General features: G+C 43.5%; 1 protein-coding gene across 1 annotated transcript in view; it reads right to left on the reverse strand.

The window, feature by feature from the left end:
- C18H12orf42 (chromosome 18 C12orf42 homolog) overlaps positions 1 to 23,735 on the reverse strand; it is a 136,640-nt gene that overhangs the window by 106,555 nt on the left and 6,350 nt on the right. The window lies entirely within an intron of this gene.

The following is a 23,735-nucleotide window of genomic DNA, read 5'->3' on the forward strand; positions in this document are numbered from 1 at the left end:
TCCCAAAATAGGCCCGATTATGTGGGTCACTGCATACTGTGGGTTCTCCCTGTAGCATTTTATCCTGGTTACTGTTGCCGGGGGACACCTGATGCTCTCATTCTCTCATTCTATATGTTTGTCTTTCACATCTACATTCGAGCCAGGTTTTTTTTTTCACCCTTCCATGTTCCCAGAACTGTAACAGAAATAAAAAATAAGGAATGGACCCCATTATTACAGAAATACCTACAAAGCAGAGGGAGTGACCCCTGGGGCTCACCGTGTTGTCCCTGGAAGCATTGATGCCCTCGCCCCCAGGGCCTCTAGCCTTTTGTCATGGGGTCAAAGCCAGGACCTCAGCTGAGTACCCTCTGTGAAGAATTAACAAGTTGACAATTTGGGCTCCCCCCCCCTCAGCCCCTGCCCGGCCTGCTTGAATGTTATAAATAGAGACATCTGGATAGGGCCCTTTCACTGCAGTAATTGAAAACGAACACGGATCAAGTTCTGGCCTGTTGTATTCATAAATCTTGAGGCTTAATTACATTAAAGGGAAATCTAGGGCCCAGCACTATGGAAACTGCAGATTCTATCGGCCGCTTGAATCATGAATCTTTAAGATAAGTGTTTTTTTCTTTCCCCATCCCACCCCCCCCCCCCAACTCTTTAGTGGAGTTGAATAGGAAAATTTCAAACCGGCCTTCGAGTATTAATGTGCCAAGGAACTTCTGAGAAGATTCTGGGCTCCTCTGTGTGAGCAGGAGTTTCCCCTGCCGGATGACATGGGCTGCCTCCAAGCAGATCCGTGTTCCAGGGCTTAAAACTAGACATATTTTTATGAGTAACAACAACAGACTTGACAGATATTCCAAATATGTCTTTCCCTACAGTTCAACACAGAAAGTGTGCATCTAGTTAAAATTTAATGAGTTTCAGAGAGAAAAAAAAATCAACCTGTGATAACTTAAAATTCCAAATGAAGTCAGAACTCTCAGCATCCTCTTTAATAACAAGTGAGAATTACACCCCCAGAGAGAGCTACAGACATTTATAAATAACCTACGGTGGAATTTCTTTGTCTTTCACTGTTAAAAAAAAAAGTATTCTATTTTATTTCCTGAAGCTGGATTTCAAAGTGTATAATAAAGGTAGTTTATTGTCTTTGCCTTAGTTTTCTATGTGGAACGACATTAAGGCCACTTTGATTGGTGAGTGAAGAAAGACTATCACGATTCCTCATACTGAAATACATTCACACCAGTCACCCTGCAGAAAGGAAGCCCTGAGAGAGCATCTCCAACGGGATTAGAGCCTGCCCTGAACATGGTACCTCCTCCTCCTCGTGTTTATCCTACATCATGAGCACACAAAGTGCTGTGCAGGGGACCTGATGAAAATATTACACACTGGATAGGGTCTGTGGGCTCCGAAGTAATAGCTCTAAGTTCCTCCTAATGTCCTTCTGTCTTCATACCTTTATGGCTGCCCACACACCCATCTAATGAGAATTACCGCATGTGAAAACATGCCTAAGATAGGAAGAGATGGTAGCCTCGTTAATATCTATCATTAATTTCATGACTCAGACATGGTGGTCAGGTGTCCACCCAAAGCCACCAGCGTGCTCACTGGCAGGGAAATGTTTCTGCCTTCTGAATTGGGAAACTGTGGTCCAGGAGAATCAAACGACCAATACCAAAGGACAAGAGGTGCTGGAGGAGAATTTTTTTTTTTTAATCGAGAGCCCATGTTATTTTCACCAAGCTACATTAGTAGGAAACCATTTATAAAGACCAGTTATAAAACACTAACGTCTTGGGCAGAAAAAATAGTATGACGAGACTGTGAACTCTGGATTCAAATCCTGCACCGGGCTCTAATTTGTTAAGACAACTCAGATCATTTGCCTCTCAAGCCCCCCCCACTTAAAACAGGAAATGGTCATGGCATCGACGACAAGGCCAACGCTCTGACTCATTCTGCAGGTGAAGTCATACAGACACACATTACTCAGCCTGACCAACTGAAAGTGCCCAAGGAAGAACATCTGGATTCCTCACACAAGCTTTTAATGGCCATTGTCCATCATTTGACTTTCTTTCACTTGAGCTTTCTTATTGGTGGTGTTTTTAAAGCATCTCAAACAGATGGATACTTTCTATAAAGTAGATCGGAACAATAACAATCACCTCAAGCTAGGGGTCAAAGGGAACTCAAGCAGGCTTCCTACCTCACACCATATAATAGTTGTTTATCAACTGTTTTCCCCATGCTATAAACTCCTAGCAGAAGAATGTAGATATGCTTGCTTACTAGGTGTCCCTAACACATCATAATTCTTGTGACTCAACAGATTCTCATTAAATTAAAAAACTGAGAAACTCTCTATCCTTTTCCTTATCCTTCTTGTCCCAGGCTATGCAGATGGTTAATGCCAAAGTTCTTTGTAGAAATACTATCAGTATTGCAGAACTTCTGATAGAATGTGGTGATTGTTAGCTTGTGACCATTAATGCAGAAACTGATGTTAAAAGATCCTGAAGTCACTAATGAAAGGGGGTTTACAATGTGAAGATTGCATTGATTCCATCCAAATACATGACCAGTCTTAAGATATAGAAAGGTGTCTGGGTAGATGTTGTGTCTCCTGACACAATGCAACAAGGTCATGACAAACCTTTGAAGATATGCTCTAAGAAAGTGTACTAGTAAAGCTGGGTGGCGATGGTGCACACCTTTAATCCCAGCACTCGGGAGGCAGAGCCAGGGGGATCTCTGTGAGTTCGAGGCCAGCCTGGTCTACGGAGTGAGATCCAGGACAGGCACCAAAACTACACAGAGAAACCCTGTCTCTAAAAACCAAAAAAAGAAGAAAGAAAGAAAGAAAGAAAGAAAGAAAGAAAGAAAGAAAGAAAGAAAGAAAGAAAGGAAGGAAGGAAGGAAGGAAGGAAGGAAAGAAAGAAAGAAAGAAAGAAAGAAAGAAAGAAAGAAAGAAAGAAAGAAAGAAAGAAAGAAGGAAAGAAAGAAAAAAGAAAAGAAAAAGAAAGAAAGCGTTCCAGTTTCTTATGACCGCTACAAGTTTGGAGTTTTTCAATATCTATTTATTAGGAGTAGAGAAGGACATATGTATCCACATGCATATGGAGGTCACAGGACAAACCTAGGACTTCTCTTCTTCCACTACCCAGGTCCTGATAAAGGAACTCGGGTTGTCAAACCTTGTCCGAAAGTGCCTTTACCTGCTGAGCCATCTATCAGCCAAGGCCCCACAATTTAATGTTACTGTTATTTCAACCAAAAACATAAGCTTTTTAGCCAAATCCTACAGAAATTTGTGACCTTTTCTCTCCATGCCTCAAACATTCAAACTAAAATTTGATCATTAAAAAGGCAAAGTGAGTAATTATCCGTGGAAGGCCTGCCCTTTTCTGAATAGGAACATAGAAATGGAGGCAGGGGAGGTAAGGGAAACTGTGATGGGATGTAAAATAAATAAATAATTTTTAAAAAGGAAAAGTGAAACAGCTATTTCAAGGTAAGTTATTTTAAGAAATGTTTTCCGTACATATCAAAGCCTTGTTGCCTCCTCCTGCCCCTCATACATCCCTGCTTCTCACTCATTTCTACCCCCAAGCACCTCCTCGGAGCTGCCACATAGAAGCAGCAGCCTGAGAGGCTATGAGCAGAGACCAAGGGAGCTTCGATTGGATTTAAATGATTGGACTTCATCTCGGCAGAGTCCTCAGAAACTGCGATGATGGACAAGGGTCTGGAAACCATGGGATGCAAACCCCATCCTCCAATGGGCCCAGCAACACTCCTCTCTTGTCCCCTGTCCTGTTCAAAGGGGCACTTGTGATCCAGGAAATATGCTGTTGAAGGACAGGAATTTTTGAAGAAAAAGGCAGCAACGTGATTCTGCTGAAAATGAAATTCTCTCTTAAAAATAAAAATGGAATTTTGGCCATTTAAAAAAAAAAGTACCTTCACTAAAACTTCCACAAGATGCTTATTTGTCTTCTGTATTTTCCTAACCTCTTTCAGCATTAATACTTTATATCACTTTTATTATAAACCTCTGTAAATATAAATCTGATATCCGTGAATGTCTCTAGGTTTCTCCAGTAAGATAATGTTAGCCATTAACCATAACAATTGTGTTCACATGGATGCCATTTCCATACAAAAGCAGGGCTGTGACTGATGATGTCTGCCTCACAGGATGGCAGTCCGTGGACAATGGTACTCTCAAGCATAAGGAAGCAGCTGTGCAGGTGGACAGACTGCAGCTTTGGGCACCCGTGACCGTCAGGGAGCTGAGGACAAGGTGGTTTTCCTGGAAAGCGCCCTCACTAACATTTCAATCTGACAAATGGGTCCAGATTCTTCTGTCTTTGCTCCTTGTGCTGTGACCCAAGCCAGCCCTGTATCTGCCACTAGTTCCCTGGATGTCCCAGCACCAACATTTTATTCCCATCCTAATATATACTAAATTATTTTCTAACAAATCAGATCACATGCATTGGGATTAAAGAAAGTAATAATAGGCATTTTGAAGAGGGAAAGAAGTGTGATTTTTCAAATTGTTTTAAAGGGAAATTGTCTTGGAAATTTCTCTTTCTCAATCACTCATTCATCCATCCATCATGAAGCAAATGTTCTCTAGGTGCTTATGAGATGCCATACTTTGCCCAGGGAACTAAGAACCAAACAGCAGGCAGGGGAGGGGCTAGCAGGAGCTTAGAGGCTCACAGTAGAAGAGAACTGCAAGAGAATGTGAGGAGGAGGAAGAAAGAGATGGTTGTGTGCACAGGCTGAGTGTGTGACCAGCAGCTCCTGCGTTTTGGAATAAGCTGATGTCAAACACCATGAGCTTCCTCTTTCAAACACCTAAGCAAGAGAGATTAGCTTTACTAAACACTTGGTCACAGTTTTCTTACTGTTCATCTTGCTGCTAAAACTAGCATCAGGCAGTAGTTTCATACTACAGAAGAGAAGAAAGACCCATGAGGCAGAAGACACTAACGCAGACAGAGTCCCTAAGCCAGGGTCCTGGTAGAAGTCTTTGCCATTGTGATCTTAGCCAATATCCATCAACCTTCGTAACCACTTCCTAAGACATTTTCCTCCATCTTGCCAACCAGAAAAGCCAAGACATACCATATTTAACCAGAATTACATCCTAAGACTTCACTCTGCGGTCCCCAGTAGAGGACTTGCTCATTTTACTGTTTTGAGCAATGTTTTTGTGTATATGTGCAAGGATTTCCAAGGTTGGCATTTGGGGATGAAATTAGTGGACCATAAAAACTTGCACACGTTTATATGCAGCATATGATACCTACTTGTTCAAAAGAGATACACAAATTTATGCTGATGCTGGTTGTTTCATACCTGACCAACATCCTATTTAATTTGGTGGAGGAGATCCCTATTTCTATGCCATTTTAAATTTCCCCTGCATCTATTGACTGCATGACTGTCCTCATTTCCTCACTGGCCATCACTAGGACAGGTTGTTTGGTAACAAGTTTCTGTGAGTCCTTTATCCGCCTTTCTATTGGGATGTTTGCTGGGTGCCAGCTCTCCCCAGATTCTTTGTGTCCTCCTCCTCCTCCTCTTGATTTTTATTTGGTTGGTTTTTGTTTTGGTGCTTAAATAAACAGAATTTATTCCTCGTGTACAATCTCTATTTAGGCCTGGGGATCAGACACAGATCACCAGGGCTGGTATCTCGGGACCTTCATTGGCCAAGCCATCTCATAAGCCCTATACCAGCCTTAGCGTACTACCGTTTTATAGTTAAGTCTTTTGGTGTGAGGTAAATTGGTATTTAAGTCTATGGTATGAGGTAAGGATCAACTTTCTTTGTCCTGTGAGGCAATCAGTCACCCTGTCATTATTTATAGATTAGTCCATCACTACGCAAAGCAGCCAACTTATGCCCTGGGCTTCCTCACTTCACGTCAGCCACTGCTCTCCATGGCTTACACGTAAGGCCCACTCTCCAATGGGTTCTGCTGTATAATGCAAACTCTACCAGTCAGCAGGTTCCATATTTACGGCTTTCTCTTCTATTCCATTGGGCTACTTCGCTATAATGGCCTTTTAATTGCTACCCATTTGTAACAAATCTTGACATCCGACACAGCTAAATCCTCCTGAAATTATTTTCATGTAGGAATAGCTTGTTGTTGATGCCTCACATCCAAACTTTGGAACACTTATTTAGTTTTATTTTATTTTTTAAAACACAGTCACATTTGAGTGGAAATGCATCAAAGTCTAAAACTGAGGCATAAAGATTGCTCATCAATGAAACAGTGATAATTCTAAATCTTCCATATGAACATGGCTTTTTGTGTTTCAGGTTTTGACATACTTCAACGAATTATAATTTTCTCATGAAATCAATTCTTGGACACTTAAAATTAATTACAGTTCTCTTATATATCATCAATGACCACAAAAACTCAAAGTGGCCAAACTAGAGGAGAATATACTATGAAATTAAAAACTATTTAAATTAAAGTGGAAAAAAACGGCGGGGGGTGGGGGGGAGTCCCTTGTGGTGAAAAGGGGTTTAAAATTAGATAAATATAAGAATACAAAATGAAAACATAAGGAAATTCTTAAATCAGTAAGGTGAAGTGAAACGTACTAAACTAAACGTACTAAAACTACTAAACGTAGTTTTCTCCAAAGGAGGAAAAACTCAGGGGCAAAAAGAAAAAAAAAGAAAGCTAAGAAAAAAGGAAAAACATTGCCCAATAATTTTAAAATTGTAAAGAAAATTAGATGGATGTAAGATGGGGAGGGGTAAGTAAAATATAGTTTTTTAAAATAATAAAGAAAAAAATCCTGCGGAAACGCCAGTAAAAACTGGCAATGGAGAACAAGGGCCACAAAGAGAGCCGCTAAGTTGGAGACTGCGCTTCCACTCTTGGAGGCTGGAACGCCCGGTTGATCTTGTGGGCTCCTCGTCTTCCTGATGGTTTATGATATTCTGGGTCGGACAAGGCTCTCAAGTCCCCCAGAGCGGTCTCCCCCTCCTCTCCGCTTTGGTAGCTTCTCTTCTTTGCATACCAGAGACCTCTGCTGGTCAACCTTAGCTTTGCAGCCTGCGGGCAGGGGAGAGCAGTGGGACGTTTTAGCTAGGGTGGGAAAGGACGTCTCCAACCACAGCAGTAAGGTCGGGACAGGCAGGAGTCCTGTCCCCGTACTTTCAAGACCGCCTGGGTACACATCTGAAAAAAGACGTGGCTGTATCAAAAACACCACGGAACGGCACGGTTCTTGGGTCCTACAGCTGTGAACGACAGAAACGTGGCTCTGGGCTGGTTTTTTTGTTTTTTGTTTTTCCTTCTCAGGGCCTGAGCTCACCACTTCGTGTTATTTTCGGTTGATAAGATCTGCTCCTGGGAGCAGTGAGGTGAGGCTGTCTGTCCCTATGTACTACCCGCCCTGCACCAGGTCCCTCGCCCTTCAGCTGGTCCCCCCGCTCTTCACCAGGGCCTCTCTGGGCCTCCCTCACCCTGGGACTGTGGGAGGCCAAACTGAGGCTCCCTGACCTGCTGCTGTTGTGACCTCTCAGGCTGTTGTGCGGCACTTTCCTGAGATTAAAAAACCTTCCATCTCAGAGGGAAGGTCATTGAGACACAGAATGTTTGCCAGGAGGTGAAACATTGCATGCCGCAGGGAAGCCCTCTAAGCTCAGGAAGTAAACAAGTAAACAAGCCCCTGAAACTACAGATCCATTAGGCCCCTCCCTACCCCAGCACTGTGAGTAGTGAGACCTTCTGAAGAGTTACTCTCAGACAAGACAAGCTGCCTGGAAGAAGCAGGGATCATCTGAACTGCCTACAGGAAACAGGGACCAAGGAAGCTGCCAGGAAAAAGGCTCAGACCACCTGAGCCACCTGGAGAGAACACTTTCCAGCCTTCTGAGCTGCCTGCAGATAATGCAGTGAACCCCAGCTTTCATGAGCTGTCACCCATGCGGGGGCTAGGCTTTGAGTCCTTTCAGCTCTGTAGGTAACCCTTCACCCACGTTCCTGTGAGTAACCACAGTAGGAGTCATCTGTTCACCAGGTTGACTCTCGCGGTATCTGCACTTCCCTACCTGGGGTAAGCAGACGTTTGTTCATATCACAGGAACAGTGTCACAGGACCCCGGCATAGCTGGGAGGTTGGAGGGGAGGAATTTGTTCTATCATTGTGTGGCTCTAGGTTTTTAATCATTGGGGGGAGGGGGAGATACACGTGGAAGGTCGAAGGACAACCTCACATATTGGCCCTCACCCTCCCTTGGAGACCAGGGCTTGTTCACCACTACACCAGACGTGCACTACCAGGCCTGGTTTGACATGGATTCTGGGAATCCAGTCCAGTGTCCTCGCCATTGCTTAATACCTTCCCCACAGAGTCATTTCCCTAGTCATCAGTTTACTCTATCAAGATGGCACCCAGGCACTGACCCCTGGGTCATACTGACTAACAAGTGGGACTCTCCTCTCTCCTCCTCTCTCTCTCTCCTCTCTCTCTCTCTCTCTCTCTCTCTCTCTCTCTCTCTCTCTCACACACACACACACACACACACACACACACACACACACCTCTTTCTCCCCCCCACTTCTTTTCTCCCCCACCCCGTCTCTCTGGCCAACTTGTAGGTATCAGTGTCTCACCAACAGCTAGACTGGATTTGAGGCTTGGGAGGGCTGTGGGCTTGTCCTGGGGTAGGTCTGCCTGTCTCACACCTGGCTCCCCTTTAGAAGGGACTTATGCTTTCTTCTGACCAGAGAAAATGGAAGCAGAGGCTGTGTTCATCTTACTTCTCCACCTCATCCATCTTCTCGTCTTATCTTTTTGGTTTTCTTTCCTCCAGGTTTCCCTTCACTTTCTTCCTGGATTTCCGAGACTCTTCCTCCCTTTTTACTTTGAAGAGTCTGGTTTTTTTTTTTTTTCTTATTCTAATATTTTCCTTCACTAGCTCCCAAGGGGCAGTTCTGGTCCACCATGGTAACCCAGAAGCACACTCCCTACATTTCTAGCTTAGTCTTTTAGTATGGTGAGTTCATTGGCTTTCTCATGATAAGCTGACCTCGCTTCCCTGAAATATATTTAACATGGTGGGTTTGGCTTAGTAGATTTGTGTTTAGAATTGTGCACTCATGCTCCATAGGACAGTGAGATTGCTCTTTAATGTTCCCATCTGTGTTATTCTTTTGTTTTGAAGTCAGAGTACACAGCTTGGCATTCCAGCATTAAGCCAACGTTGCGTTGATGAGTATGCTCAAGTCAGTTTGCTGATACTTTGGATCAAATTCTCATACTAATATTCTTTAAAATGCTCTGTGATTTTTATCACTGTGTTTTCTTTGACTAATTTCAGTATAAAAATTATATGAACCTCATAATTCAGGATAGGGAGGCCTACCAGTTATCTCTGTCAACTCCTGGTGGGGTTTTACAGCACCTGTGAAACCTCACCGAGGGAAACCCCATTCCTGCTGTAAGGGAGACAGCTTGGATTAGGCTTCAGCATTATTCTGGAGCAGTCTCCCCAATATGCTGTTCTTGGTAATTACTTGTTCTGCCCACTGGTTCTGCCATGGTTCCTGTCTTTCCTTTTGGGGTGCATTTACTCTTTCATCGGTAGCATAAAGTGTCTTTGAGGGCGGGGGAAGTGGTTGATACTGGACACTAAAAACTTCTCCCATCTACTAGAAAGTTAGGGCCAGAAGTCATTTTTAAATTTACCCATCAGTCTGTTTTATCTAAGATTGATGGAGCTGATTGGTACAACCCCCTCAAGAGCTCCAACGTACCCAACTCCACTCAAATGTATTTTTCAAAACTTAAAAAAACAAACAAACAATCAACCACTGTTTCTAAGACTTCTCCTTTGGGTATGTGACTACTCTACTTTGGGACAATGACCTAACAGATCTATGTGGCACCACTTAAAGTTTCTCGCCATAGTCTACATAAACAGTCTGAAGGACTCAACTTGGAGTTTATTCACACCTCAAGGCTCCATTTAAAGTTAAGAAACTTTGGCCAGATGGAGAGACTAGAATACATTTTATTTCTAGGCTAGCAATTCTGCTTTCTAAATGCCCTCTACTTTTGTCTAGAAACCGAACGGTCCTTCCTCAACAGCGTCTTTATCTTGTCAGACTGGATCTTGCACGGCTTGGGGCAGCCAGATGACATTTCCAACATTCTGTCTGAGAACCCACACCACCAAATCCAAGCATCTATAGGTCATCTTCTCTCTTCTGGTTTATACAAGCAAGTATTACCATATGTCATCAATGGCCACCCTTCAATAACAATATTATCTCCATTTTTCTGGCTTTGCACAGTTGGCTTACCGTTTCTCCAGCCTCTGAAGCAAGCCCAGCTAGAAAAGCCACATCACATGCTTCTGGCTTTTGTATTACTAGCAACCCACTTATAGATACTAGTTTTTTCATCAGTTGAAAAAGCCATCTTGAAACTTAATGACTTCCAACAATAAGCATGAATTCCCTATGAGTCCAAGGATCTGCTGAAAATTCACATAGTTTAGACTAGAGGTGGTTGGCCTTTTGGTAAGTCTGTGTGCTAGATACTGGGGATCATCTAAGATGTCCTTATATATCTGCCTCACAGTTGGTGGGCTATGGGATGACTGGGTTATGTGTTTTTCACATTCAACAAGCCAACCAAGGTATGCATACATGATGGATGGATCAGGAGTCCAAAAGCATGGGATACCTCTCAAGGCACTGGCTCTGACCAGCACATCACCATTTCCAGGCCCATCCCTTCCATTACCTTTTATAATCTCTACAGTAACTGATGAACCTAATCCTGATGCAAGGATTAAGGAAGTAGACCCCACCTCTTTGGGGACAAGCTGTCCCAAAATCATATTACAAATGGCATACATTTAGGGAGAGGTTAGAAAGTGGAAATGTCGAGTTTTCACAGTCAATGTGACACAAGAAACATCCCAAAGTTTGTGGAGAAGTTTGCTTAAGATTAACCTATTCTTTGAATTTACAGTATAACTTTTCTGTAAGACTATGCCAGATTCAAATGGTTTCTTTCCCTTCTAAAGTATTTATCAGAGTGTTAGCTAATGTAGCTCATGACCATAAGGTTTTCTGGATTTTCTTAGTATTTTATAAAATATTTATGTAAAATTGCATTTGTGCAAAGGCTTTTACATGTTCTGTTCTTTGTAATATTTTCATTTTAGCAGTTGAGTTATTGACATAAACTTGTTTTTATTTTCTCATAGTCATTCTGACTTCTGTATGTACAGTTACAGCCTCTTTTTCATTGCAATTTTTTTTTTTTTTTTGGTTTTTTGAGACAGGGTTTCTCCGTGTAGTTTTGGCGCCTGTCCTGGATCTCACTCTGTAGACCAGGCTGGCCTCGAACTCACAGAGATCCGCCTGGCTCTGCCTCCCGAGTGCTGGGATTAAAGGCATGCACCACTGCCGCCCGGCTCATTGCTGATTTTATTTGTGCTGTTTTTAATTGCTATCCTTTCAAGCATGGGATAACTGTGAGACAAAGAGAACTTTAAAAACTTCTGCTTGATCTCTACTGGGAAAAAAAAGCCACTTGGGGAATAGTCTCTTTTTACATCTACTTACTTGTTTGTTTGTTTGTTTGTTTGTTTGTTTATAATGAGAGATCCACTGGAGTCTGCTTAAAAGATAGCCTGGCTAGCTCAGTCTGTAGAGCAGGAGACTCTTAATCTCAGGGTCGTGGGTTCATGCCCCACATTGGGCATCAGGTATAGCGAGAAGTCCACTGGAGTCTGCTTAAGGGATAAAGAAATTTATTGAGAAAGAAAACTCACTAAACAGGATAGGAGAGTTGTCACAGGGTCCTGGAAGGCTGAGGTACTGTCCTCCACTGTTCTGGCTGCCTGAGTCAGTCTGCACCATCGAAGCCCACAAGGGAGAGAAGAGACTGGCTTACATGCATCTAAGGTCTCAAGGGTAGCCCCCAGGCCACACCCCAGAGGCAGCTACTTCAAGGTCATAGGTAGGCAGAACAGGTATCCACTATGTGGGTTCCAGGGATCAAACTCAGGTTGTCAGGCTTGACAGCAAACACTTAGACCCACTGAGCCATCTTGTTGAACCGCAGTATTCTTTCTTTACATTTTCCAAGATGAGTTTCCACTACTAAGACCCCCAAGCTTCCTGTGGAGCACATTCACCGCACACCATTGCCCTATCCACTCGAAGGGGTTTGATAATATACAACCAACACACGAGTTAATGGAGGCAGCTTCGTTTTTTCACACGTCAGGGATGGAGGACAATAGAAACCTGGGATTCATGGTAGTCTGGTCCTCCGAGGTCGAGGAGACATTTCGAGGGTAGGTCTGGTGCTGTGAACGTCCCACACTTCACTGCAGAGGAGACATCTAAAGCATGCTGTACCATGGGTTTTCTGCCCAGGAATAAACGGACTCTCTGACTAAATCTATCCATAGGAGGAGGAAGGAAAGGAACGGGAATAGGAAAGGGATGGCAGCCGGACTGTTCCCCGCAGCTCCTGCTGGTCTCAGGCTGGTGCCTTCCCCACACACTCTACTGTTAGTATTTAGAACTCCAAACAAGAAAGGAGGAGCATCAAGGCCCTGTCTCCTGCTTGTCCAGCACTTCCTTGTTCCCTTGATGGATTCAGAACAGCGCCTCATAGCTCATAAAGGCTTCTGAAGTTTTGGGGACATTTTCTAGAGGTTAGACAGAATTCCAAAACCTTGTCAAAAGCCAAAGTCAGTATCAGAATCTTTCTATGGGTGATGTAATACACTAACATTTAAATTCAAAAATCCATAGTTCACGACCAGAGAAAGCGGCTAGAGAGGCCTTTAACACAGTATTTGCCATTTTTGTAGTGTGAATTGCCTGTAACACCCATAAGGACAGAACTAGTAGCAAAATATAAGGGAAATGAACACTAGTTATGCCTTGAATGTCTGCCTGCCCACATGGTACAGCCTATATTTCCATAAAAACCAATAATTGCTTCAAGGTTGAGGTGTATTGCCAAGCCTTAGAAATAGGTCCGTTGCCCAATTCCATTTGAATTCATTTGTCTTTTTTCTCTTGAAAATACTTCACAGATTTTAAGGGTGTTTCTTACACATTCCTTTATTAAATAAATGAGCAGTCTAGGAAACCCTTCTGCTCAGTGATTTGTGTTTGGTTTTCTTTCTCTCATTTTTGAAAATAATTGAATTTCCTTTGAAAATTTCCTCAGAAGAAGGAAAATACTTGCCCCAACCACTATCCTGAAGATGTATTTCCTAGAAGCCTAAAAAGTCCACGTGACACAGAGGGAAGGAACCTCAGGCTAACTTCTCCTCTCGCTTCTGCAGACTCTCCTCAAATACTTTGTACCTAAGTATGTGCTAAAGAACTACTGTGTTCATGGAACTTGAGCCATGTTGCTTTAAAAACATGGGCCGGGTGGTGGTGGCGCAGTCCTTTAATCCCAGCACTCAGGAGGCAGAGGCAGGAGGATTTCTGTGAGTTCGAGGCCAGCCTGGTCTACAGAGTGAGTTCCAGGAAAGGCTCAAAACTACACAGAGAAACCCTGTCTCGAAAAACCAAAAACAAAAACAAAAACAAAAACATGGAAACTGTGCTGGGGGTGGTGAGCATGGCTTGCTGAGGAACTAAGTTCAAGTCCCAGAATCCATGTTTTTAAAATATGAGGTATATTGACCTCATCTCAGCTCTAGGACAGCAGACACAGGCACTTGGAACTCAATGGCTAGCTGGTCTAATATAATTGGTGAGCTCCAGGATAATGAGAGGTCCTGTCTCTGTGATGACACCCAAGGCTGTCCGTCCCCCAGCCTCTACATGCATGCTCAAACATGTGCACACACGAAAGTGCATGCACACATGAAATAAACAAAAGCTGTGGAAACTTGCTTTTATTTATTTGCTTTCTATTTTCTACCTAACAGTGCCTGATGATAAAGGGAGAAATCTACAAGTTCATCATTCCAACTGAACGTGCAGATAAGAATAAATTTCTCTATCATTACCCAAAGGAAGGGGGAAGTCATTTTTAATAGAGTTGATAAAATAAGCCCCTGGCAGGTACTTGTGCATCTATTAGGAACGGCGCTTCTCCCTTTTCCAGGCTTGTGTCCTCCAACTGTAGCCTGACCCCATTCTTGGTGGTTTGAAGATGAGGACAAGGTGAGCCTGGATTCATTCAGCAGGGGTGCTGTGAGCACCTAACCCTAACTGTCTTCCCCACGGCAGTGAGGAGCCGCAGCCCCGGCGCCTGCTCTCCTGGCTGCAACTGTTGATTCTAAACTATATTCTTTCGCGAAAAGCCTCTGGTTGTCACAACAATGCCTCACCGTTGTGTCACCCGGGTCACTCAATGGGATCTGCGTGTGTCTGTTTTTAAAATATATTTAGTTCCCATACTGTCAGAAACATCTAGTTAAGTTGCCTAACTACTTGGGTCTTTCCAGCATTTGAATCAGTTGTCATAGTAACCGATGATCCCAGATAGGGAACTACAATTTTATATTAAATTGTGTTTTCCTTCACTTCCTGCAGGCTGCACATTTGTAACTCTGCCTTTTGGGGATGCGGATTAAGACACAAGTAAAAATTCACTCTTTGTACCTCTTTGTGTCATATTTTTTAAATTAGAAGTTCCATGTTGTATTCAAAAACCTCTCATCACATAATTTCATATCACTCCAACTGTTTAACAAGACCTGAAACAGCGGTCACAGTGACTGAGCAACAGACAGAAAAGCAGCAGGCTCTGTTCGTCACCTCTTCCCCAACTGCACTTCAGATGAAATTAAAACCACACAACTCCATTGACCAGTCATCTTGAGACAAAGAACAAAAGCTTAATCACATATCTAGACAGGGCCATTAAAGTCAAGACACAGAAATCTAATTCGTGCAGCACATCCATGCATAATAACCACTTTTGGAGTCCCAGTTTCTACTGAAAAGACTCAGTGTCCATACAGAGTCTGTGCTTTTTAATTATGAGACGTTTCACATGAAGACAGGGAGTTGGGGACTCCAAAGAACTGTGGGGGAGCCTTGCCCTCTCGACACCCTCTGAAACTGGTTTGTCTCAAGCTTTCTTTCTTAAGGAAAAAAAAAAACAGACAGAATTTTTTGAAGAATTCACTACAAAACTTTTCTCCAAAAAGGCATGTAGCAAAATAGGGTGGGTGTGGGGTGTGGGAAGGCAAGACCATTAACACAGGCTCCGCCTCCTAACGGATGTGTGTGGTCTACACATTGCTTAGTCTTTAACCCTCGCCCCTTAGGAATCAAATCATCTGCCTGAGATAAATTTTCATTTAATAACGTACTGAAAGCACCAAGCTTACCTAATAGTCTCATCTCTACCAGGAACCTCTGTGTTTAAACACAAGTTCTCAGGCCAGAAAGATGTCTTGCCATGCATGAGAATCTGAGTTTGGATCTTAGCACTCACATAAAAGCCAGGCGTGATTGGCATGCACCTATAATCCTAGTGCGCTAAGAACACAGAGACAGGAGGAGCCTGGAGCTTACTAGCCAGCTAGTCTTGCTAAATGTCTAAAAGAATAAGGTAGAGAGTAAATGAGGACAACCAACATTGATCTCTACCCCACACACACACACAAACACACACGCCACTTTTTTTTAAAGTTCTCTAATGGCGCTTGCAAGCTGACTCCGAGGTCCTTGGATGGGTCAAAGGCTCCATGCAGTACTGTCTTACCAAGGAAGCTATACACTAGCAACCAGTCACTGTCACAGAACCCATCTACCCAGAGAACTTGAGCAGGTCACCTTCAGACTTGAGAACAAGAGTCCCATTTTATACTTACACATTGAAAGGTTAGAAAATGACATTTGTTTTCTGGGAAAGTTCAAATCCTCTGAGAAGCAAAAAACAAAGATGAATAAAATGAGCGATTCGCTATAGGAGCCACCTGCCCGAGAAAACCCTGAGGCTTGGGGGAAGGAGAGGAAAGGAGGGAATGATGGAAAGACTGTCCTTCTCAGGGACCTTCTGCCTCTGACACCAAAGGCCACCCAATGAACCTACTGCACTGGTCACTGACCAAGAATAGCCCTTGGATTGCTTTGCTTAAAGTCTTGGTCAGTCCACAGATTGACTTTATATATGAAAATATTTCTTTCTGAAATATCTGCTTAACTTTAAGTTTGTCTTCACAGCTGGAGAAAAAGAGGCACTGATGGAGGAAGCTATGGAAATTTACTTCCTAGGTCCCCGAGGAGGCCATGTTTCCTAAGGACTGGCGATGACTTTGCCTGCCTGGGCCTCTGTCACACCATCTCTGCTCAGGGCGGAGCTGAAGTCTGAGAATTGGAGTCTCAGGCTAACTCTAAAACCTTGCACAGAGAGATGGCCCTCTTCAAAAGGCAAGGGACAGCGTTACTTTAAAAGGTTCCTTGGGGCCAGGGACAGCTCAGGTGGTTAAGTGTTTATCTTGCACACACAAGGACTTGAAGTCAGAGCTGACATTGAAAAAAACTAGATGTGACAGCAACCGCTGTGATCCCAGTACTGGGGAGACAGAGGCAAGTGGATCCCTACGGCCCACTGGCCAGAGAGCTTCGTCCTTAGCGAACTCAAGACTAGTGAGAGGAACTGTCTAGAAAACAAGGTGTGTGGTTCCTGACGAACAACACTCAGTGTTGACTTTGAGCATCCACGTGCATTAGTGTCATACGTGATCACACTTACACTAGGTTTCTGAAGTTATCTTTAGAACTTACACACACAACTGGGCTGCTTAAAAGCTCAGCTTTGGGCATGTGGTAAATATTTGGGTACAGACATTTTCTATGAGAAAATGTGTCTTGATTTATAAACAGCCTATTTATAAACAGACTAAGAAGACCCATCTGTACATTAATCACTAAATATATGTGTATGTGAGCATAAATGTGTATGTCACATCCTGTAAAACCGTGAGACGGTGTGACATTGAATGTAAGGTCACTGGCACTTGGCTCCAGTCCTCTGACAAGACTGCATGCTTAGCATCAGAGAGGAGCAGGGCAGAGGCAGATAAGGGAGTCACTTTCTGAGACCATTTGGAATTTCCTACATATAATCTCTAGTCTGTTGAAGATTTGCTGCAGGCCACCTTAGCATCATTAAGTAGATTCTTTGCTCCTGTGGGTTTTGTGACACCATAAACTGTTTTAAAACACTGCCTACTACTGACCTCCAGTGAAGTGATGCAATGTTTTATGAGAGCAAAGTTTTGTGCCTTTGTTGACTGAATTATGGTGAGATTTGATTCTGGACTCTTACCCATACATAAATATGTCATTTCAAGCATACCCTTGAAGAAATGCAAGAGAGAATGCAAAACGGCAAGCAATCTAAGCGCTTTGCTTGCGCGAGGAAAACGGGTCTCGTTTCTTCCCAGGCTGCATCACTGCTTCCTTTTTGCGAATGACAACCTTCACAATTCCCTGACAGCACACTCCTGCTCTGTATTGTCCACTTCCGAGGATGAGCAATATTCTGGGCTTACAGATGAGAGCCGAGAAATTGTAAGTGCCGCTAAGAAGTTGAACAATAGGTTCCTGATTGGAGAAATGGCCTTCCAGACGTACTTTGCATTGCAAAACATTTCCATAACACTCACAGATGTGTGGACACCAATGTTAGACTAGTCCTGGTGTCTGCACTTAGACACATGGAGCTGGAGCTACTGGGGTGTGGCAGGAAGAATTCCGATGTGGGGTTCTAGGAACCCAAAGGCCTGCCTCACCTCTACATGTATTTTCTGTGTCAGACAAGTGATCGACTTGCCTGAGCTTTGCTTCCCCGCTACATAAAACTGAGATCTGAGGTGAATGACTTCACCCACATCCAGTCCTCCATATTATACATTTGAACCTTTCAGCCTTTTCGTTTCCACAAATAGAAAGCTGCATGTAGAACTACCCAGCCTTCTTTCCCCCCAGGGCAGTCTTCACATTCAAAAGTAAATGTATGTACACGGCAATGGGTATAGCTCAGTGGTAGAGCTCTTGCCTAGCATGTGCTAGCTAAGGCCCTGGGTTCAATTCCTACACTGTATGTGTGTCTGTCCGTCTGTCTGTCTGTCTGTCTGTTTCTATGTGTGTATTTTGTGTGTGTCTGTGTGTGAATATCTATGTGTGTCTCTGTGTGTCTGTATATCTGTGTGTCTGTGTGTTTGTCTAAGTGTATGTTTATGTGTCTCTGTGTATATGTGTCTGTGCATGTATCTGTGTGAGTGTGTCTGTGTGAGTGTGTCTATGTGAGTGTCTGTGTGTGTGTCTACATGTGTGTATATCTGTGTGTCTATGTGTGTATCTGTGTGACTGTGTCTGTGTGCATGTGTCTGTGTGTGTGTGTCTACGTGTGTTTGTATATCTGTGTGTCTATGTGTCTCCGTGTATGTGTGTCTATGTGTGTGTCTGTGTGAGTATGTCTGTGTGTGTGCATGTGTCTGTGTGCATATAAGATATGAAAACTGCAAAGTGGATCTTCAAGAGAGAAATAATCTCATTCCTAATCTTTTTTGCTTTTCTGCTTAATCTAGACCCAGAGCAGTTTCAGTGGAGTTTAAGATTCAGGTATGCTAAACCCTCTAAAATCATCTACAAGGCCGAGTTACTTCTGCTCTTGATAAAGTGCAGAACATAGCCTAAGCCCCGACGAAGAAAAGGCAGCTACAGTCAGAAAAAGAAGGTCCTCATAATTCCACAATATTTAATAAATTATCGCTCCTTCTGCCCTTTCTACCAACCCAGACTCACACACAAGCCCTGAAAACTCACACACAGGTTAGAGAGTGGAGAGACAGTGCAGAGGTTATGAGTGCTCAACTGCGCTTGTGAGGACCAGAGCTCAGTCCCCAGAACCCACATCAGTCCCCAGAACCCACAACTGCCTTTAAGTCCAGCTCCAGGGCATTTAGACACTCTCTTCTGCCTTCTGCAGGCACCTGCACATAACCCCACACAGATGCACCTTCACATATATAAATAAAAATAAATTGGTTTTCACTTTTTCTAATTTAAAGTCTAAGTGTACAGTAATGCAACCTCTCTGGGTTTCTACACACAAGACTGCTTGTACATCTGTAAGGACACTGTTGGTCTGATAGCTACATAACATCGGAGAGATCTTAGAATCAATGCTGTACTCACTAGTGAAAGTCCATCCACAGAGACTGTCCTAAATTTGGTACCTTGACATCTTTGTGTCTTATGTCCTGTGGTCTACGTGGTGTTATGGGCTAAGGACTAGGCCTTTGGAGCCGCTGACGGTAAAAGTGTGAGCTCTGATCACATCACTTGCCATCTTGGGGAGATCGGGCAAAAGTGGCTAAGTTCTATGCGTCTGAGTTTCCTCTGCATTAAGGAAAGCATTTGCTATCCGGCTGTAAATAAATGACATGCAATTGGGTCCTTGTGAAAATTAGACAGGAAACAAAATAACAAATACCCGACACGGGGTGGGTGCTTCAAACAGGAATCACTGATTCCTGCAATTGGCCCGGATCCTCGAGTCTCTGTATTACCAAGACTAAGTCTTTCTCCCTCTTCATCTAACCCCATGCTCTTCGGATTCTTAATCTCTTTAAATGGAAGTTTTAACTGATAGTCATGACCACGGACTCCATTATGAAATCAGCTAGGTGGAATGGAACTGATTGTTTTAATGGAGTGACGTGGAATGGAATGGAGTGGAACAAAGGAGAACGGAATGGAATGGGGAAAATAGGAAGCAAAAGACAGGATACAGTAAGATACAACAGGAAATGTAATGTCCAAGTACACTGTGGTACTCATGTGTAATGAATGTAATGAGATGTAGTGAGATTTAATAGTTATACTCAACTTAGGTATGAGATGGAATGAATAAGTAAATTTCCTAAAATTGGATACAACCTCCCAAAAATTTCAAAGCCAACCCTAAAATATTCCCATGGTAGCCTGTAGTAGCTGTAGAGTTCCTTCTGAGCAAAATCCCTACACCCTCGCTGTTTGAGAAATGTTCCTGTATCTTCTTGCAGAAACTTAGCAGATCTAAAACATTGGCAGGCAGGGTATGGTAGCGCAGGCCTCAGATACCAGCCCTAGGGACAAACGCAGGGAGATCAGGAGTTCAAGGCCAGCCTTAGCTACTGGTAAATTCCAAGGGATATATGAGACAAACAAAAAGCCTTTTAGCAAGCATGAGTGTGTCCTGAGGGCTTGGCAGTAATCAGCCTCTAAGATGCTTCCTGAGGACCCCCTTCTAGAATCCACCCACAATATGGCCCCTGTGTTGCCTCTCCTTGACTATAGACTAGAAGTAGTGTCTCTCTTTTACAGTGAAATAAGTGAGCAGCCCTGCGCAGGACCCCAAGCCTGGAAGAGGAGCCTTTCGACTCAGCTCCTTTGGAGATACCAGTGCCAGCCCCTCAAAAACTGTATGATAATAATTGCTGTCCTCCGAGGCTGAGTTTGAACATAATGCACTACATAGCAATGCACGGCCAATGGGTTTATTAAAACCTAAGCTGCAGGGCTGAGGAGATGGCGAGGCGGTCAAGTGTTTGCTGTGTAAGCATGAACATAGGAGTTCAAATTACTGATACCCAAATAACAAATAAATGAATGTGTTAAAGGTGTGGCGGTATCCCAGCACCAGCAAGTAGAAATGGACAGATGCCTGGGGCTTGCTGGCCAGCCTGGCCTGCCCAAATCTGTGAGTTCCAGGTTCCGTGAGAGAACCTGTCTCAAAATATAAGGTAAAGTCCAACTGAGAAAGGGACACTCGAGGTTGACCTCTGGCCTCCACACATAGGCACTCACATGCATGTGTCCCTGCATGAACGTGTTCACACGTAAAAACACATCACATGAATACACCTAAACACAAATTCAAATAAATTTAAAAACAAATAAACACAACACATTAAATAAGTTGCTGGGCCCATTGACATATCCCTCGTCGATATTTTGGAGCTAAGACAAAAGGTTTTGCATTTCTATCAGGGACCCTGCTTCTTCTTGGCACTTTCGGGTGCTAGTTCACTTTCAGGTTCACTCTTGGTCCCACAAAGTCCAGTGCACACAGGGATTCTCTTCTGCGTCTCTCCTCACACTCTGTATTGCCTCTGGACCCTTAGGCTCAATGCTCCTCCTTGGACATACTGGACTAGGAGATTTGAAGCTCTAAGCCTCAACAAGCTCATGGTGCCCACTGCCAAAATATTCGCTTTTTAGTGACACAGAACATCATGCTGAATTCAGGATCTCTTAGTTAGCAGCTGCCTAGCATATCACTAAAAGCCAACACCCTGCAGTTTTTGGCAGATCCGGGTTTGGATTTGCTTCATATCTTTTGGCAGAGATTTTTCTCTTTCTCTATGGATAAATATTTAGCCCTCAGCTGGGGCACTCTGCTATATGTGACTCAGAAGAATAATGTAAAGTGAGACACAGAAGGTCGCATCCAGAGGCTACAAAATTAGCGTACAGAAAAGACGGTTGGCAAAGAGAAGGGAAGCCGCTACACCTGCTGAGGCCAACTAGAACTGTCTGGAGCCACAGAGCCACTGGTTCAGGCTCAGAGGTGCTCAGAGTGCCTGCAGGTAACCTGGGCTCGTTATAATAGTAAAATGCACAGCTCTGGATGGGTGTTCAGGATGCAAGGAGACGTGATGCACGAAGATCCACCACATGTGCAGATGGAGCATGTCTGGAAAGCCCCTGCTGTGCAAGCATCGAGGTGCTATGCAAGGAATCCCTGTCCAATTCCATCTTCTGGAACCAGAACCTGGGATCCCTCTGAAGGAGCCTGCTTAACTCTAATATCATCTACACATTAGAAAAGACTCCAAGAAAGCTACATTCTTTTGTTTTTCTACCGGAGATGCTGCCTGACTTCTGAGCAGGTGCATCTGTTTCAAGATATAAATAATCTATACCAACACCAAGTTTAACAAAGACAAAAGAAGTCAAGTTTCGTAGCAGATGCCTTGAAAAGTACCTTATTAGTGAGCATGATTGCATTAGGAGAAGGAACCTCAATACAGCGTTCAGTGTACTAAACAGTTATGCTGAATACTGTGATTATTTAATAAAGTTCATTACTTCCTGGCTTTATTGAGCCTTCCTTCAATAATTAGACATAATAAACAGACAATACAAAAAGCTAATGTTTTCAGAGGAGCCAATTGTACCATTTTCATACCCATAAGTTTTAAAAAGCTATTTATTGTCCAGATTTGCAAGCATTAAGGCATGTGCTTATTATATCCATAGACAGGATGGTAATTGAATGAGGAAACTTCGTAATGCAAATTATCTACAGTGTGTAGCCTGCAGTCCTTCCCTGGATCAGAGCTTAAAGGTAACAGTTCTCCCTATTTTAAATCCAAATTTATCTTCCTCTTAACGAAAGGGCAATCTCTTCCATTCTTCAGGTTCAAGAGGAGGGAGCTGCACTGGAATGCTCTCCCTCTTCGGCCCACACAAGCCTGGTTGTCTTTTGGGGAATTTTGGACCAGTTGGGATACAGGACCAACTCTATGGGGAGGTAAGAGGGGTGCCAGATCAATCACCCTAAGGGTAAATTACCTTGCAGTTCCAAATTCAGTTTATGCTTTTGTTAACGCTAACAGGTAAATCTTGAGTTGAGACCAAAAGCCCAGTGAAGTGAGTAAGCCTTTGAAAGATGTTTGTGTTCGGGATGACAGAATTTTCCTGGTAATTTATTAATGTTCTCAAAAAGCAAGGCGATTTACTCAGGTAAAATCCAGTTAATAGCCTGAGGACTTGAGGTCTTTAAGCAGGAGGTCACATGGAGGCCTGGGGCTGTCCTGTGGCTACAGGTTCCCACAGCAGCCCAAAGATCAGACCGGAGATTCTGGCCGCCTTTGCCCTTCTCAGCCCATCCGTCCTCCTCCATGGCAAAGCCAATCCTTAGCATGGGAATCCCCCGTTGGAATCAGCGAGATGGGAGAGGGGAGGGAGGAGGCACCCCTGGACAGCAGCCACTGGTGTTCAGGTGAGTGGATAAGGGAAAGCATTAACCTACTGAGCCGCCTTTTGGACAAGATATTTAAGAGGAAAAAAATGTTATGCAAGACAGCTACACATACCATTCATTCGCTTTCTTTCCTGACTACAGCGGCAATACACATAATACACATCAGAGTTTGAAAGAACAGAAAGATGGGCTCAGTGATTACAAGAACACACTGCTCTTCAGAAGACCTCAGAACTCCAGCGGGGTCCAGTGACCTCTTCCTGCCTCCATAGGCACCTGAAACATGTGTGCCCGTGCACACACACAGCCATGCAGACACACACACACACAGAGACCACACACAGACAAACATGCCCAGATCACACATAGACATACACACAAAGACACACACACAGACACATGCACACATACAGACACACACACACATACAGATACAGACACATGCACACATACACACAGACACACACACAGACACACATGCCCAGACAACACACAGACATACACACAGACACACAGACAGACACACATACAGACATATGCACACATACACATGAACATACACACAGACACACACAGAGACACATATACACATAGACACACAGATCACACACACACACATTAAAAAATAAAATAAGTATTTTTAATAAAAAAGACACCCCGAAAGGGTACAAGATCACTAATAATTCTAT

The sequence above is a fragment of the Peromyscus eremicus genome, chromosome 18 (assembly GCF_949786415.1).
Source record: "Peromyscus eremicus chromosome 18, PerEre_H2_v1, whole genome shotgun sequence".
Classification (NCBI taxonomy): Eukaryota; Metazoa; Chordata; class Mammalia; order Rodentia; family Cricetidae; genus Peromyscus; species Peromyscus eremicus.